The sequence below is a fragment of the Hydra viridissima genome, unplaced genomic scaffold (assembly GCF_058129835.1).
Source record: "Hydra viridissima isolate aposymbiotic clone 2 unplaced genomic scaffold, HvirCarnegie_v1 scaffold_12, whole genome shotgun sequence".
Taxonomy (NCBI): domain Eukaryota; kingdom Metazoa; phylum Cnidaria; class Hydrozoa; order Anthoathecata; family Hydridae; genus Hydra; species Hydra viridissima.
The window spans coordinates 8584770-8599594 of record NW_028324311.1 but is presented as its reverse complement, the minus strand read 5'-3'; the positions used below and the strand labels follow the sequence as shown (position 1 = coordinate 8599594).

At 30.0% G+C, this 14825-nt stretch overlaps 1 long non-coding RNA gene across 1 annotated transcript; it reads right to left on the bottom strand.

Annotated features, from left to right (window-relative positions):
* Nucleotides 1-736: 736 nt before the first annotated feature.
* Nucleotides 737-3381, bottom strand: LOC145185921 (uncharacterized). The gene is made up of 2 exons (XR_016445555.1): nucleotides 2080-3381; nucleotides 737-1302 (listed from the first exon to the last, which is right to left on the bottom strand). It is a non-coding gene; the product is annotated as an uncharacterized LOC145185921 (long non-coding RNA).
* Nucleotides 3382-14825: the final 11444 nt, after the last annotated feature.

The window sequence follows — 14825 nt, the reverse complement described above, 5'->3', positions numbered from 1 at the left end:
ATAGGGTTTTTGTATAATCAATAATATATAGTAATATAAAAAAAAAAGTTTTATTGACAGTTGTCACGGTATAAAATCATGTGTAATGTTTTAGCTACATAGTCTACAACCAAAACTGTTTTTAGCTCATTAAATATATTTTTTTTAGTGAATATCAGCCATAAAAATCCTGGCCAAACATGGCCGAAAAAATATAAGCATAGTATAAGCAAAAAAAAAACGCAATTATTTCAACAATTTAACACACAATCTTCGATTGATCATAAAATGAGTCATATACGTTCAAGAAGATAAACAAAAATGTCTATTGATAGCCAATATATGTATTAAAACTACAATTCAAATTTGTAGTAATATAAATTACCTAACATTAAATGGCAAAGCATATAAAAAAAATATTTTTCTAAACTTTTTAAGAAAAGCGCTTGACCGCCTAAAATATTGTTCAGGGTGACAACTTAAAATTAAAAAATTTTAGTGAAGGCGCATTTTTTGATTAACAATCCTTATGTTTTTATGTAAATCAATATGTTACGTTCATTGAATAGTAGTTTTTTATACAAAAATTGAATAAAAATAGTTTTGACTTTTGGCACACCATGGCCCACTGTGCGCCGCCCCAAAATACGGAAATCTTGAAAATCGTTTTATAATATTAATTGCCAAATTTGAGTATTTTAGCAAAATTATGACTTGGTCAGAGATTGGTTTTTTTCTAAAGCTATCGAATAAAATATTTTGGTACGGTAAATTCTTTAAATTTTATAAAATATTTTACAACACTTTTTCATTCGTAATTTTTTTTTTTTTTTATTACATAAAATTAAATAAAAATCGATTTAATCATTGAAATTTTACTGAGTCTTCAAAGATAAGAAATTAAAGTTTGGGTTGTGTTTTATGTTCCATTTTAAAACAACTAACATTGAATAGAATCTTTTTTTACATATGATTAACGTAACAAAGAGAATTTGACTTTGTTAAGCAAATCCAAATTTTTTCTAACTACTAAAATCGCGTCTAATGTTTCATCCGAAAGCCGAGTTCTCAAATGATTGTAGGCCATTGCAAAGCTACTAAAATCTCGTTCAACTTTGACCTGAGAAAATGCAGCACCAAAAACAACTTGAGAAATATTGTAAAGTTCCTTCCAGTTAGGATCATCACGTTTTAAATGCCAATATTCAAGAATATTTAAATTTTCATTCACACTAATATGTGGCTCACTATATACAATATTTGTTATTTGTTGATGAATTCTTGTGTTTTGCATAATATCTATGTTTTGACGTTGACTTCCTCCTGAAAGAAGAGATATCAATTATTTGTTTATCAAACAACAAGTATTGTCTAATCGAACTGAATTTTGAATCATTAAAAGTTTCAAAGTTTTTCAAACGCTTAAAAGATAAAAACTTTTCTTTAAAATTTGACTTTTTGACCTTAAATCAATAAAAGGTTAAACTATTTTCGTTTGATTCGTGAAGAAAAAAAAAAAAAAAATGGAAGAAACGAATAATACTCTATGATGACGAAAATCATAAATATTGTGAGGGCGATGGATTTTATTACTTTATCGTCTTCTTATTAAAGTTTTTCTTATGTTTAAGGGAAAGGGGTAAGGGGAAGGTTTGGGTTTGGTGTTGTTTGGATTAGGTATGTGGAGGTTAAGAACAAGGTTGATGGTCTGGGGAGTATTTGGTTAGGAAAGGGCTAGGTTTGGGTTGTAGAAAGGTATATGGAGGTTGGGAACAAGGTTGGGGGTTTTATTAAATGTTTTCTATGTTCAGTCCCTCAGGTGATATATTACGGCACAGCTATGATAAGGTGCGCGGTTAGAGCATCAAACTTTTCAATAACAATATTTAATGCATATAGTAATAACAACAATAATATTAATAATCGAAATGCAAACAAAAGTACTTACTACTGGTTCTTCTTCTCTTACTTATTTTTCTTAATAAATATTCTCAAAAATTCTCATCAATATATATTCTCTTAATATTAACTCATGCAAATATCAATAAATCAATACAGATAATAACGCTTATTTAAAGTTACTCAAATATCTTTTCTTACCAATTCTTCTCGTAAGTTTCTCTTTAAAGTCTTCATAAAATTCTCTTTAAATCTTTAAAAATCCTTTTCTCATAAATTCCTCTTTTAAAATCTCTTAAAACTCTTTTCTCATAAAATCTTCTTTTAAATCTCTTTAAATCTCTTTTCTCATAAAATCTTCTTTTAAATCTCTTTAAAACTCTTTTCTCATAAAATCTTCTTTTAAATCTCTTTAAAACTCTTTTCTCATAAAATCTTCTTTTAAATCTCTTTAAATCTCTTTTCTCATAAAATCTTCTTTTAAATCTCTTTAAATCTCTTTTCTCATAAAATCTTCTTTTAAATCTCTTTAAAACTCTTTTCTCATAAAATCTTCTTTTAAATCTCTTTAAATCTCTTTTCTCATAAAATCTTCTTTTAAATCTCTTTAAATCTCTTTTCTCATAAAATCTTCTTTTAAATCTCTTTAAAACTCTTTTCTCATAAAACCTTCTTTTAAATCTCTTTAAAACTCTTTTCTCATAAAATCTTCTTTTAAATCTCTTTAAAACTCTTTTCTCATAAAATCTTCTTTTAAATCTCTTTAAATCTCTTTTCTCATAAAATCTTCTTTTAAATCTCTTTAAATCTCTTTTCTCATAAAATCTTCTTTTAAAATCTCTTTAAAACTCTTTTCTTATAAAATCTTCTTTTAAATCTCTTTAAAACTCTTTTCTTATAAAATCTTCTTTTAAAATCTCTTTAAAACTCTTTTCTCATAAAATCTTCTTTTAAATCTCTTTAAAACTCTTTTCTCATAAAATCTTCTTTTAAATCTCTTTAAATCTCTTTTCTCATAAAATCTTTTTTTAAAATCTCTTTATAACTCTTTTCTCATAAAATTCTCTTTTAAATCTCTTACTCTACCTTAACCATCTCTTAACCCTCCAAAAACCAATCCTCTAAAAACCAATTCTCTTTTCTTTTTTTGAGCTTTTTATAGTTTTCGGTTGTTTACCGTTTTGCTACTTATTTATCATTTATTTATATGACAGGTTGAATAAGTTTCCGTGCGTACATCTTTTCTTGGTTGTTGTTGCTTTTTACTTTTCTTTTCGCTTTATCATCTTATTCATGACAAATTCAATAAGTCTCTGTGTGTACGTCTTTTCTTGGTTGTTGTTGTTTTTACTTTTCTTTTCGGTATATCGTCTATTCATTTGACAAATTCAATAAATCTCTGCGTGTACGTCTTTTCTTGGTTGTTGTTACTTTTTACTCTTCTTTTCGCTTTATCATCTTATTCATATGAAAAATTCAATAAGTCTCCGTGCGTACTTTTTTGTTGGTTGACTCACTCTTTTTTTTGTTCGAATATCATATGCTTGAGTCGGGTAAAACTTAAAGATAATGTTTACAATTTTATCATTTTCCTTCCTCACAATATCAAGTTATTGAGTAGTATTGAACTTTTATTGATATACAGTGTGGAAATTCTTGATTTTTTTAATGTAACTGAATAAAATTTATTTAATAAACCGCTTGATATCAAATATTGGTTAAATATCAATTACTGAATAGTAAAATCTCTACCTGAAAGTTGAGTCAAACGTTCTTCATCTTCATCTCGTAAATTTTCAGACTGTCGAGCAAGTTGTTTTTCAGCAAGTTGTCTTTGTGAGTTTACAAAGTGATGACTCTTCAGTAGATGATCTACTCCACGGCTTCTCAATAAATCGTTGAAAACTTCATGACTAGCACTATTCCATGCAAAACGAGGATCCAGTAAGAGAGCAGCGATGAAAGCATCACATTCAAAAAACCTTTGTGAGCTTAAATTTAAAGCTTCTAGAAGTTTAGATGTTAAATTATTTTGTCCATCGGCAATCTTTTCTAAATTCATCACCATTCTCATCCATCGTAAAAAGAAGTCCGACATGGTATAGTCTGATCTTTGAAAGTCCTTCATTGCATAAAATCATAACGAATAAGAAATTCGAGCAATGAAAATTCCATCGTCTTGAGACGCTTTTTAAAAAGAACTTTATCATACAGGTAAAGAACGAGATTTTTACTCCCACGATTTTTTTTACTTAGTAAAAATCTCATACTAAATTTTTTTCTGTATTTTTATGTACAAATTTATTTTTCGACCACGCATTTTGTCAATACTTTCATGGACCTATAAGAGATGGACGTGCAACGATATTGTTTTTTTAGCGAACCATGCTCGTTGCACATTGTTGCAAATCTTTTGTTTAAAACAATAGATATTAAGTTATATTAAAGTCTGTCGGATTCGTCCAAAAGTTTTGGTCTCGTCTAACCAGTCACATCAACTTCCTTTTACTTATTCAAGATAACAGCAATAGAATCAGGATTTAAGCTAAATTATATCTAGCTAGATATTCTAATATTTTAAGAAATAACGCTGATGATAATATAGAAATTGAGATCATTTACTTAACTACTTTAGTACATGTATAACTAGAGATAATAAATAATACAAAATATCAACTAGTAGCTACCTAGAGCATATTGGTTTCATGTCCAGGGAACTACTCCATCTACTATATTGCTGTAGACTTCTAGTTTTTAAATATTACAGAATTTTCTATTTTTATGTTTAACAAAAGAAATATATGCAGTTCAGGGGCGTGTACAGGAATTTTTTTTGGGTAAGTCGCAGTTTTAACCCCCCCCCCCCCCCAAAAAAAAAAAAAAAAAGTTAAATTTTAGCATCCCCCTCCCCCCCCCCCCCTTCCTCATTCACAAACGCATATATGAGGTAAGACGGCTTAGCAATCGCCCGATATTTTATCGCACATGATGCTAACCATTATCAAACATCATCGCTTCGCACGCTATCTATTTTTAGAAGAAAATGATGATAACCATAGTCAGCACCAACGCTTAACAATTACACACGACCTATTCTTATATGAAGCAAAAAAAAATTGTTGAAAAACTGTCTAAACTTTATGTTTAAGAAATGTTTAATAAATACTCACTAAACAGGGTGTATGTACCAAAGGAAGTCCAAATTTTATTTTTAATGTTTAAAACCCTTTCTTTCTTTTTATATTTTTTAAAATGCAAGTAATTAAAAAGATACACAGCTTTGTATAAAATAGTTGGGGATGTCCATTGATATATTTTAATATATGCTTGTTGTTAATTACAGTCTTCTCCTCCTGATGATAAATATCAATAGAATTTGACTAAAACTTTACTCAGGGTGTAATTGAAAAGGGAAGTCCGGAATTTGTTCTCTAAGAAATAATTACTTTTATTTTTTTTAAATTAACAAAAGAAAATATTTAAAAAATGAAGTACCTTATAACTTAATAAAAAAAGGTATGTCCATTCAAGTTTCTTATTAATTTGTTTAAGTCAAAAATTAAAACAACCTCCGTTTAAATATTTAAATCGTTTTTTTTTTTTTTTAATAAACTTTAGACCGTTCTCGATTTGACAAGCACTATGCGCGAGGTTAGAATTATTTAATTCTATCTCCTATTTTAAAAGTTGGGAGAAAATGAGTTATTAATTTTAGTAAGTAATGATTACTTCTAAAATGCGCTCTATTTTACAAGTTTTTTTCTAATTTGTATAAACATAAATTATTTAAAGCATAAGTTATTATTTCTTTAAAAATTAAGACTAAGTTTTTAAATAATTATTACTTTAAGAAAAAAATCAAAAACTTTCTCCCAACATTTAAACTTGGAGATAGAACAAAATAATTCTAACTTGGCGTATAATAAAATACTAAACCGTAAATCTAACTGTTATCCCGGATTAATAACTTCTTACCATCCGTTCGAACAGTTAACCTTGTATAGTTTGCTTAATTATTGCTTTAGTTTATTATAATTATTCGCTCTGTTTGCTTTTATCTACCGACGCATCATATTTACTTAACGAAATATTGAAGTTGTGAAAAAATATGTATATATACATATTTTGGGTATGTCCAGCGACGTAGCAGACATCCCCTAGACACGCCCCTGCAGTTAAGGATAAATAACTTATACATAAAATGAATGTAAATACAAAAAAGAAAAAAATAATTTGTCACAGTTTTAAAGAACTTAGCAAAGCCAATTTATGGCAAACCGCAGGAATAACTAAGTATTTAATATTAACATTGCATGATTTACCAGCTATATACAAACTAATTTTTATTTGACAAAAACCAATAGATTATTTTGTGCCTTTTATGACAAATGAAATAATATATGAAAAACGAAAACATGAAATATCAGGCCGCATTTTGCAAGATAATTATAAACTTGAATAACTTTTTAAAAGGTTTTGCATTATCAAATGAATTATAAAAAAGCCCATTAGAAAATACACCTACTAAAAAATAATGCATAGTGGAATATATATTATGGAGCTTATAGGGTAGTCGAGGCAAAAAATGGCGACATATCGGGAAAAATACTCAAAAAATGCACAAAATTAGGGCTGGTGAATGAAGGACCAAGGAGTTGAATGAAACCGGACCTTGATTAAGAATTTTATTTAAGCTTTTTTATATTTCGCTATACTTTTTTAAAGTCATTTTAAAATTATCCTTACAGGTCTATTTCATCATTGACGGAACTTTGTTTACACGAAAAAAGTTCCCAAATTTACAAATGTTTATCTTGAAAAATGATGAAAATCTGTTCGTGCCAACAACTAATATCCTTTACCTTGATGTAGTTTGTTTAGTAATTTGTCAACGCGTGAAGTAGTTACTTTATCCTGAACAGTCTTGTTAAACAAATGCTGTAAAAGTTAACTAATACCACGTGATCAGAGTTTCTGTTTTAAAACTTTGGGCAGCCATTTTGATAGATTTTTTTGTTGACAGGTGAAAGTTTAGAGTTTGTCGGAAACTCGCATAGCTCGCTGATTTTTGCGGCTTCTTTGATGTAAAACAATAGGTTGCACGTCCATCTCTTTTAAGCTTGGTTTCCAATAGTTGTAGGAATGTCGTACAACAGTTGCACAACAACTTTGTTTTATAATGGAAACATTTTTTAGTGTAAGTTGCACAACTTAACGTCGGTTGTACAACAAATTTTATGTTGTACAACTGCGGTTGTGAGTTTTGAAAAAAATCTATTTCTGCAACAGTTTTTTGTTTTTTGTGCAAAACGCGCAGCTTATTTTTTTAATGGAAACCACACAATAACTGTTGTACAACAATAAAGTTTACAAAACATCGCCATTGTGAGGAATTATTTTAACCTTCCCTGAGACACTAATGAGTCATTGCTTTCTTTATGAACTTGACAATATTTTTCCCATCTGACTGTGAATCATACAATTTACAAACTCAACTCCCCTTTTGCACAGTAGTACAACCGCCTCATTTTAACACATTGAATGCATTAAGACAAATTTGAAAATCCGATTAATGACAAAAGGTTCAAGTCTGTCAGGAGACATTCTTAAAAAAATTCCCTATCAAATAGCATCATTTCTTGCACCAAAAAACTAAACGCACCTTGCTTAACGAGTTTTTTAAATAGTTCTCTGACTCAAAACATATGCTTTCTTTTCTTTGCGCTTTTTTGGCGTCTTAAAATTAAAAGTGTAACAAAAAGTCGATAATTTAGAGTGATATTTTTTTTTTATGACGGCCATTTTTTTGTTTGTCTACACTTTTTTTTTGAAAGATTTTTGCGCTAATTCAATCTAATGGAAAGATTGCGTTGCACAACAATTTACCGCACAACTGATCAAACGAACGTTGCACGATTTTTGTACAACATTTCTACAACTATTGGAAACCAAGCTTAAGGTCCATGATACTTTTAAACGTTGCATCGTGTGGGGAAATCTCTAGGGTAAATAATTAGTAAGAAAGCGACAAGGTAAACAGTTTATATATTTATAGTTGTTTAAAATAATTACATTGAGTTTCCGATTGTGTGATTTTAAAAGTACATGCCAAACTAAGCTAGTATCGCACCACTTTTATAGCGGTGCGATACTAGCTTAGTTATGCATGCACTTTTGTATGGTGTAGTTTTCAACTTTAAAAAAATCAAAATTTTTTAAGAATCTTTTTTTAAATTTTTTTGGTGTAAAGAAGAGCAACACCACATAATTAAGTTTTTGAATGATGCTAATCATAGGCGCCGAGTTCACGGGGGCAACAGGGGCAGTGCTCCCCCAGGAAATTTATACTAATAATATATTATCATGGATTATCTCGGGGGCGAATAGATACTCTCGCCCTCATGATAATCCGGGATAATATATTATTAGTATAAATTTCCTGGGGGGGGGGCACTACCCCTGTTGCTCCCGTGAACTCGGCGGCTATGATGCTAATGATATTTCCAATGAGGCAAATGAATTAACTGGCCGCATAGGCGTCAATTCAACCACAGAAAATATTCAAAAAATATTTGGCAAAGAATGGTAAAGTATATTGCCACTTTTGTTTCAGAATGTAATAACTTTCAAAAAGCTAAAAAAAAAAGAATCTTCAAGTGAAAACATTGTTACAAATCATTTCAGTCCAAAAAGTTAACATAGAGAAAGTTATGATTGATTTTACTCGATTGCCATAAGTAATTTGTTATTTTCAAAAGTTTTGAACTTTTTTTAAGTTAAAAACTGCACCACACAACATAAGTGCAGGCCAAATTAAGCTAGTATCACACAATTGGTAACATAAAATGAATATAAGTTGTATAAACAACTATAAATATATAAACTCTTTACCTTATCGCCAGATTTACCTAGATGACACAACTTATTACTATCAATTATGAATAGCTTTGTTTTTCTTCGAAAAATCGATTTATCAACACCATTTACTTATAGCTGTTTTTTGGATTATTTTGTCTTTTAAAAAAAATACGAAAGTCAGCTTATTCAGTATGCGGCGTTAAATTTTTAATAATACAATGAATTTAAAAATCTAAAAGAGAAAATTTTAATGTTATTCGTACAAAATGGGATCGCTTCTTTATTGCTTTTCAGGAAACCACAATCTTTAAAGCAAGTAAAAGTAATGACAAAATACAACGCGGTCGCAAATTACATGTTGCCGCAAAATACATGTTGCCGCTAAATGCACGTTAGCCACAAAATACGTGTTTGCCGCAAAATATTCTAACTAGGGGATAAATACCTGATGATGACCGTAAGTTTTATGAGATTTTTACTACTTACTATTTTACTAAAACGTAGTAGTAAAAATTTTATTGCAAACTGGAAATTTCAACAAGTAAAAAAAATCTCCTTAATATAATATTTGATTCGACGATTGCGCATTTTCCATTTTCAAAAAAAAAAAAAAAAGAAAAAATCAATCTTCATAAAAGTTTTGATTATTGGAAAAAATTCAATTAAAACCGATATTAATTTCTAAAATTTTTAATAACCATTTAAGAATATTGGGTTTGTCAAGAATTTTTAACAATATCTAATGAGTAAAATTAAGAATTTAATGTTATGGTTGAAAAATGACAGTTTTAATTCAACCGATGAACGACTTGTTCAAAAGTTCAAACTTTGATCCCATCAAAAAACTAACAATTTACTTTCTATTAAGTTTCGTCGAAAAGATTTTTTAGCCTATGGCATGGATTTAATATTTCCAACTTTTAACTCTTGTTTTAAATATAAAACTTCAAATTTTGTTAATAGCTATAAAAAAACAAAAAACCACTCTGACAAAATCATAATTTTTTAATAGTCAAAGTTTGGCAATAAATTTCATATAAAACACAATTTTGATATCAATTTTACAATATTTGAATCCAATTAATCTTTAAATTGGTTGTTAATTTAAAAACAACTGTTTTTAAATTAACAAGCAATTTAAAGATTTAATTTTTTTTAATGAAAATTTTGTCCCTTTGTTTTCAACTTCAGGCGGCGGGAGGCAAAAATTTCGCTTCCAGTTTAGCGGCTGCAGCCAACTGGGAGGTGGAAGCCACTTGAGGCGGTCTCCAAATCATCTTACTTTCAAAAAATCTTCTTACGGCTGCCGCCAGTGGCATCCGCCTCCCGATTGGCGGCGGCCTCCAAAACATTCTGCCTCTATAAAAAAATTCTAGCGGCAGCAGTTAATTGGGAGGCCGAAGCCACAGGAGGCGGCCACCAAATCAACTTACTTCCGAAATATCTTCTGACGGCGGCCGCCAGTGGCTTCCGTCTCCCGATTGGCGGCGGCCTTCAAAACATTCTGTCTCCAAAAATAAGTTCTGGCTGCTGCTGCCAATCGGGAGGCGAAAGCCACTGAAGGCGATCTCCAAATCAACTTGCCTCCAAAATATCTTTTGACGGCGGACCCCAGTGGCTTTCGCCTCCCGATTGGCGGCGGCATCCAAAACACTCTGCCTCCAAAAATATGTTCTGGCTGCTGCCGCCAATTGGGAGGCAAAAGCCACTGAAGGCGGTCTCCAAATCAACTTGCCTCCAAAATATCTTCTGACGGCGCACAGTGGAAAATAAAGGTGTGTTTCGGACCAAAAATCGATAACTTTTTTGTTACTAAAAATAGAGATTTGAAATTTTGCACAGATGTAAAGTAGTATATGACGCTTCTTGAGAAATACTTTTTATAAGAATTTTTTGTAATACAATATTAAAAATAAATAAATAAAAATCAAAAACTTCAAAATTGGCAGTTTGTTAATTTACACTTTAACACAATGCTTTACAAATGTATGAAAATACCTTAAAATTATTAAAAACGACGAAAAATACATAAAGTGCTTACCTACTAATTATAGAAATATTTAAAACAGTTTCTTAATAACAATTTTTAAATAGTTGTTTTTATGAAATAATGTATATAGGTATATTAAGGTGGTACCAGGGTAAAGGTAACTTTTTAACAAGAAATTGAAAACTATTAATAGACTTTAGCTCTTTTCTATTAATGAACAAAAAAAATATATAAAACAGTAGCCAAAAAAAAAATTTTAGTGATGACGTCATTAATTATGTGCATAATTAGTGTTATGTTACCCCCAAAACTGTTTATTCTTTCATCTAATATAACTAACTCAAAAAGAGTCAAAACTGCTTGAAAATTTGAACATGAATTCTTCAATGTATTAAGAATGTTTTCTAAAAGCAGAATTTTTTAAAACGTTTTTAATTTTACCAGGTTGACATTCGAACTTTAAGATATAAATATAAGGGAAGTTTGGGACCAAAGCATGATAAAAATGGGTTTTAAATAAAAAATAACAAAAATTTGCTTCATAGACAACATTCGTAATATGTTCATCTTTAAACCTGCAAAATTTCAGCCCATTATCTATTTTCTATGAAAACTTATTTTTTCTGAAAAATTGAGATTTAGCGAGAAAAAAAGCGTTTCTAAGGTCGTTGTTCAATATGCGTTTTTGCAAAACGCATAGTGAAATAGGTAGATTTAAGAATTCAAAACATTAATTTTGGTATTTTTCAAAATTTTATCAAAAACAGCCGTTTTTTACCCTGGTACCACCTTAAAGGTACTATATCATAACTACATAGGGACTTTCAGTTCCTGAAATCAGTTCGTTGACTTTCAAAAGCTGCAGAGTATCTTCATCAAGTTCTTGCACATTTCACGCAAAGAGTTTATTTGGCTCTTTACTTCATCTACAATGACTTTAGTTTTCTTGGAAGTCTCTTTTCAAAATTCTATGCATATAGGTCGACAAAAACGAACATATGAAGTTGCCGGATTTTGCCAAACAACTGCGCCAGTTACTTTATCAATTAGTTTGATAGGCGCCAAAGAACTACTAAACAAATTTGCATCAGAAATAAGTTCAGATTCCTCTGGAAGTTTCTACTTGTATTGGCTTTGGCCAGAGGAACCATCAAAGCCCCATTTACTATATGAAAGTAAATGCTTGAATTCAATACTGTACACGGAATCTATGGTCAAAATTCTAGCTACAGTGTGATCCAATAAATCTTGCAGTTCCAGAATTTTCGGATGTGTGTTCGTAATTTCTATTGCAGAAGATGGTGGATAGCAGGTCTGTTTAATTTCTTGAATTTTACAATATGGTGGGAATATGGAACAGTTTCGTTCATTTGTCATCTTCCTCATGTACAAATACTGTGCTTTTGTTAAATCTAAATTAATAAACATGCTGAGTGCTTTTTCATTCGTTAGCATATTTTTCTGGCTTGCGTTTTCCATAAAACTCGATATTAATTTTTTTTCTTTCTTTATCAGCAATCCTTAATGATTCCACAAGTTTTGCTTCTGCTTCTTCTCCTATTAAACGCAACACCTGAAGATATGTATTAAAGATATGTTCAAATCCATATTCCTTAAGTAACATGGTATTTTTTCTTTTTTTGCTGGATTCTGACGAATCTCCATAAGACACGCACGGCCTTCCGCGTTTTTCAAAAGAAGTAGATGGCGTGGAGTCGGTAATTGCCTCTTCTGAGTTAGGTAAAGATACACAATATCCAACCAATTACTGTTCTTAGATAAAAAAAGCTTCCTTTTTCCGTGACGCCAGTATCCATCGTTTATTAAAAGACTGAATAATGTGCCTTTAAATATCACTAATGATGAAACACAAGTTGTCCCCAGAAAATTGATAATTTTCTTTTAAAATTGTTGACAGTGCTTCAACTGTCTTTCCTCCATCAATATAGGAAAGCAATAATTTACATTTCAAACACTTAAAAGTTGTCATTTTAACAAGTCACAAAAGTAACTTAAGTAATATTCAATAATCAAACGAGTCGGTTTAATTTCCACTGTGAATTTGTTATACTGATATAAATGTTTCAACTCTTTATATATTGGCAGTGTACATTCACCACAAAATGAGTGCAAAAATACAAGAATGCTATGGTATCAATAAAAAATTGATAATAAATTAAAAAACATATACCAAGCTATTGTTATAAATGAACAAAATTTAAAACCACGATAAAAAGCGGTTTTCTGTTTTTTTACTTTTATCACTCTTTTCTCGATAATTTCGGAAACCGCACGTTTCTGCAACTCATTCTTATACATGTTTTTAATAAACACCTAGGCTACAATACTACATTAAATGTAAAGCGTGGGGAAGCGTGGGTAACTACTAAAAGTCTCAGTGAACTTGAAGAATATTATTTTTTTTCATATATTTTATTGTTCAAATAATTACTCCTAAACTGAACCATATAAGTAAAAATGTAAAATTTTCTTAAAATTTCCATAACATGAGCTTTTCAAAAATGTATAATACTTTATACTTATTCCTAGAAAGTTTTATAGAAAATTCACTTTTAAAGTGATGAAGCGAACAGGTTTGAAATGAACATCCGCAAAAGTAATAAACAATAGGGCTTCAAATCTTTTATTTTTACATAAAATTATGTGAAATTCCTGCATTATAGGCTACAATACTACATTAAATGTAAAGCGTGGGGAAGCGTGGGTAACTACTAAAAGTCTCAGTGAACTTGAAGAATATTATTTTTTTTCATATATTTTATTGTTCAAATAATTACTCCTAAACTGAACCATATAAGTAAAAATGTAAAATTTTCTTAAAATTTCCATAACATGAGCTTTTCAAAAATGTATAATACTTTATACTTATTCCTAGAAAGTTTTATAGAAAATTCACTTTTAAAGTGATGAAGCGAACAGGTTTGAAATGAACATCCGCAAAAGTAATAAACAATAGGGCTTCAAATCTTTTATTTTTACATAAAATTATGTGAAATTCCTGCATTATAGTAATGATTGACTATTAAACTAATAAATAAAATTGAAATATAATGACAGTAGCGATATTAGTAAAAAACATTTATGATATGCTGTTGCTCTACAATTTTCCACTGTGCGGCGGTCCCCAGTGGCTTTCGCCTCCCGATTGGCGGTGGCATCCAAAAAATTCTGCCTCCAAAACAAAGTTCTAACGGCGGCCTCCAATTGGGAGGCGGAAGCATCTGGAGGTGGAAGCCAGAACATTCTGCAGGCAAAAAAAGCTTTGGGAAGCGGCCATGGATAACAAAGTTTACTGTTGTGTGTGGAGTGAATATACTGGTGGTAGAACTGCTAATTGTATTGCATCAGCATTGGTAAAGTTTTAAGGCAATTAGTTTTAGAACATCCAAATGTAACAGAAATCATTCTTTGGTCTGACTCATGTGTTTCACAAAATAGAAATTCAATACTTGCTTTTGCTTTAAAAAGCTTTATGCTTGAAAATATACAAATTAAGACAATTACTCAAAAATTTTCAGGAAAAGGTCATTCTCTTGTGCAAGAAGTTGATAATGCTCATAGCTTAATTGAAAAAACTTTAGATAAAAATGAAGTATTTAGCCCAATCAGCTTAATTCTTATATTAAAAACGCTGAGAAGAAAGCCCCAACTCCACATTCTGCAGATGAGATCATCAGACTTTTTTAACTTTGAAAAATTATCAAAGACTATGAATTTTTTGCAGATACCTTTTTTTTCTGTCAAACAACTAAAATATCATTCAAATATGCCTCATTTTGTAACATACAAGGACTGTCACTCTATCACTGAACCAGAAATATGTGTAAGTATTTTTAAAAAAGGAAGGACGTTGCGAGTTTGCGCAAAAACACATTTGCAGGAAATAGTCCCAATCTCTAGTGTTTCATTATTAACATCACCAATTCCTTTAAGCATAGAAAAAACTAAAGATAGAAAGTCAATGCTATGTTTTATGCCTGCAATTGACTGTGCTTTTTATGAAACAATCTTAAGATAAAAACTTTTTGTTGTACTAAAACTGATTTTTTTTAAAGTAATCTTTGATTTTTACTGAATG